The sequence below is a fragment of the Protopterus annectens genome, chromosome 1.part1 (genome assembly GCF_019279795.1).
Source record: "Protopterus annectens isolate FY-2018-M chromosome 1.part1, PAN1.0, whole genome shotgun sequence".
NCBI lineage: Eukaryota > Metazoa > Chordata > Ceratodontiformes > Protopteridae > Protopterus > Protopterus annectens.
The window spans coordinates 1,796,885,238-1,796,889,853 of NC_056726.1; the positions used below are offsets into that span (position 1 = coordinate 1,796,885,238).

The 4,616-nt window shown below is 39.8% G+C and overlaps 1 pseudogene; it reads right to left on the reverse strand.

The window, feature by feature from the left end:
• Positions 1-2,052: 2,052 nt before the first annotated feature.
• LOC122816684 lies at positions 2,053-3,929 on the reverse strand (annotated as a pseudogene).
• Between the last annotated feature and the right edge of the window lie 687 nt (positions 3,930-4,616).

Consider the following 4,616-nt stretch of genomic DNA (forward strand, 5'->3'; position numbering starts at 1 on the left):
TTGCTGTAATTGTCTATCCTGACCTTCTGAAACATGTGGCTGTTGATGCCCATGAGAAGCCGCAATGTTCCATTTATTCAACGCTAAACCCTGTCCACTTCTTAAATCATCCACAATAGAAGCGAGACCTTCAACTCTTTGAGTAAGTCCTTGAATTAAGGCTATAAGGTCTCAGACTGAATGTCTTTGCTCTTCTTGGGTGAATAAACTTTGAGAACAGCTGTCAAGCTCCATAAACACTGCTATATAACAAAAACTATGTATTACATATTCAGTGTTTTTTTTAAAAACATATGACATATAAAAACTTTTTACTAAAATACTGATATAATATCTAATCATCTAAGCCAACTTTAATTATTCATGGAGCATGTTGGCTTAGATGATTAGATATTGTATTAGTATTTTAGTAACAAGTTTTTATATGAGTCATATATTTAAAAAAATGCACTAAATATGTCACTTCCTGTTTGTAAAGGAAATGATGTCATTTTATAAGAAGGAAGGTTTTAGTTGTTTGTTGTCTGATGAAGTTTGCTATTTGAGACAAATGAAAAGAGCATAACAGTAAATAAAGAAGCCATTCTATATCCAACACCGTTATTTATTTGGTTTTAGTTATATAGTTTGTGCACTTTTTGGTTCATTTACATTTATTTATTGTTGGCAAGAACTGATTCGGTATAGGTGTCTATGTCTAACTGGAGGTTGTGTATAGCCACTTCTTTGAAGACCTCCCAGCAGGTGGTATTGCAGTCCTGAAGGCAATCTATGGAACCCTCCTGCCAGACTCTGATCTGTTTAGTTGTCATTTTTTCTCTGATCAAAACCATCTTATAGGTAGGCAGAAGCAGGATGGCAGTGTGATCAGAGCTGCCTATGTCTGGTTGCTTCAGAGCTTTAAAGGCTCCTTTAATATTGCTGTAAGATTTAAAGTTTTTTTCCCCTCTGGTGGGGAAATCCACATGCTAATGAAAATGGGGTAGCATGTTCTTAAGTTCATATCTGTTGAAACCACACACTATTACATATGCAAGTTCTGTGTTTCTGCTTTGTAGCTCAGAGATAATATTATGGAGTTTATTTTGACCTTCAGTGGTGTTAGCACTGGGGAGATGTACACTGTTGTGAAATATATCCCAGTGGTTTCTCTTGGTACCTAGAAAGGTCTGCATTTTTCAGATCTCACATGTAAGAACTTGTGCACAAAGAAACACAACCTTGCCAACTGCATTGCCACAACTGGAAACATAGCAATGGCTTGCCAGACACATTAGCACTGATTTCACCAAGAAGCAAAAAAGACATTAAAAATTGCAATAAAATCTGGTCATGTCCAATGCTCAAACTATTTAGGCATGTTCCAATATTAAGCGCTGATATGCTCTATGTTGTTGGTTATAATCATGGTTGTTTGGAGGAAAAATTAAATGATTTGTAACATATTGGCATTCTGGGATTTAAACACTGGTAAGACTGAGTCGTGCCACCTGTAAATCGAACCCAAGAGAAAAAAAGGATACAATGAAAACTTTTCTCATTAGTAGTCGCTGCCACAGGAGAACTTACTGGATACTGGTTAACATGGTTATTAGAGTTATACTAATTTAAGACTGAATGCAGAAATACTTACGAGATGCCTGTATGGCTCTGACTTAAATTAGGCACGGGACTGCATTTCTATGGAAAAGATAGTGTGTATGTTTGCAAATACATCTCAGATGCATGCAGTTGCATGACTTGACAGGGGTGTCAAACTCAATCATATAAGGGGCCGAAATAAAAGCACATAGGCTAAGTCGCAGGCCAAATTTTTTTATAAATTTTTTTATTAAGATATATCTATCTATCTACTAAGACTAGTAGAAGACCATATCTCATGCCATCCTGGTGCATTAAATTCCATCAGCGCCATCACTGTGTGCCTTAGCAAGGTGCATTAATCATGTTCTGAAAATAACAAAATGCACAAAACAAACTGTAGGTATACTATAAGCAAAAAAGTTCAAAAACAGTTTTTTTAATACATTGAAATTTAGATTTTGAAATTGCTCACCTACTTGTTTTTTGGCCAGATGTCTGAGACCGTTTTCCCCTGGTCAGTGAGTCAATGTCTGGTTTTATGTCTTGTGCTGTGGCAACCCGCAAAACAACATGGAGGTTTTCATCAGTGATGCATGATCTGTGCATGTTCTTGTTTAGATTCATTACTGAAAACATCTGCTCACACAGATAGGTGCTCCCAAATATGGGCATAAAATGGGCAGCATGAAGTCTTAGCTGTGGCATCAAGTCAGGGGACAGTAAAAGTCCAATATCTGGATATCCTGGAACTTTGCTCTCAGGCCACTATTGGCTTGAAGCTCTATCAACTCCATCTGAAGGTGATGGGGCGCACTGTTGATGTCGGCTGTGAAAGGATTGGCAAAGATGTCAAAGATACAGTGCTGTGCTCTGAACTCACAGAAGCACCGATCAAACTCATCAATTAACTGGCTCACTTTAGTAGCCAGCCGAGCACAAGGAAAAGCAGTGGATAAGGAGGCCAAGATACTCTGACAAACAGGAAGGTGGGCAAGATTGTCCTGTTCTAGTTGGGACTTCCATAAGAGAAGTTTACACTGGAATGCTGTGATTATATCCGACATCTTTGTGATGACTTGTTTGTATCCCTGCAGCCTCTGATTCAGTTGGGTGAGATGCTCTGTTAAATCACACATCATAGCAAAATCACAAAGCCAGGTTGGATCTGACAGGTCAGGCAAGGGCTTTCCTTTACTTTGCATGAAAAGTGCGATTTGCTCCCTGAGCTCAAAAAATCATTTGAGGACTTTGCTCCTGCTAAGCCACCTTCCTTCTGTGTGGTATGGCATGTCTCCATGCTGTGCACATACCTCCTGTAAAAACAGCTGGAACTGGCAATGATTCAGGCCACGTGCTTGTATAATGTTTACTGTTTTTGTGACTGTGGTTATTATATTATCCATTTCAAGAACCTTACCACACATAGCTTCTTGATGGATAATGCAATGATAGGTAATCAGATGTGTGTGGCAGTCATTATTTAGCATTTTCTCCATCATTAGTCCAACCAAGCCAATTTTTCCTCCACACATTGCAGGTGCACCATCGGTAGTTAGCCCCACCAACTTTTCCCAGGGTAATTTAATATTATCTATAGACTTCTGCACTGCCTCAAAAATTTCCTTCCCTGTTGTCAGCCCTTGCGCTGCAGCTACACCCAAGAGTTCTTCAGTGACAGAGAGGTCTGTCTTCACTGCTCGTATAAAGATGGACAACTGTGCTGTATCAGTATTGTCTGTGCTTTCATCAACAGCTAATGAAAAAGCTAGATAACTGCATGCCTCTTCAGTCAGCTGTGTTGTTAATTTCCTGCAAAATCTCAAACTCGATCTGCAATGGTATTTCTTGACAAACTGATGTTTTGGAAAGTCTGCATCTGGTTGGGGCATACCTGCTCACACACTTTTAGCATGCATTGCTTCAAAAAGGCAACCTCTGAAAAACACCTAGAAGCTCGGGCAATTTCTTCAGCCACAATATAGCTAGATTTCACTGCTGCATCATTTTTTTGCTGTAGCTTTAGTAAACATGTTCTGCTGCAATTGCAGTTTGCCTTTTAATTCTTTGACAATTTTATGTCTTTCATGAAGTGTATATTTAGCATACTTAGCTCCATGTTTGGTTTCAAAATGCCTACGTATATTGTACTCCTTCATCACTGACACCGCTTCATAACACAAAATGCACACCGGTTTGTCTTTGCGAAGTATATATTCACTTTCCCATCTTTCATTAAATTGTCTCCCTTCTGCATCAACTTTTCTTTTGAAAATTTTGATTACCAGATTCACGGATGTTGGCCTTGGGTAGAGATGCTCCGTCAGGGATAACACTCCCCACCACATTAGAATCTAATGTTACCATTTCAGCATCTTCAATCTATCTAAACTAGGTAGGAAGTGCACCACCCTGCATCAACTTTTCCCTCGGACATTTGCTAGATTCATGGATGTTGGCCTTGGGTAGTGGTGCTCCATACAGGCACACAGGGATGGCACTGACACAGCCCACTGATGATCACTCTCCTTGCCACCACATGTTACACATCATTCAGGTGCACAGCGATGACGCTGACACAGCCATCTGATGATCACTCTCCTCGCCACCACATTACGCACCATTCAGGCAAACAGGGATGACGCTGACACAGCATGTCTTATGACAGCACAGTCAGCTAAAGATGTAAGCTTTTTGGCTGCAGGGGAGCTTCCTTTTTATGACTGTGTGTGTGGATACTGTGAAATAAATACATAAAAATAAAAAAAAAAAAAAACAAAAGAATACAACTCCTCTGCCATTCACTTCTTTTCAGCACTTGAGTAATTGCTGTGTGACTCATTCAGGCACACAGGGATGACGCTGACACAGCCGGCTGGCTCTCCTCACCACGGGCCACATAAAATGTCCAGGTGGGCTGAATTTGGCCTGCGGGCCTTGTGTTTGACACATGTGACTTAAGACATGATGAGTTAGGGTACATACATACTTCATAACACATACTGTCATAAACACATAGTTATGATAGGTGAAAG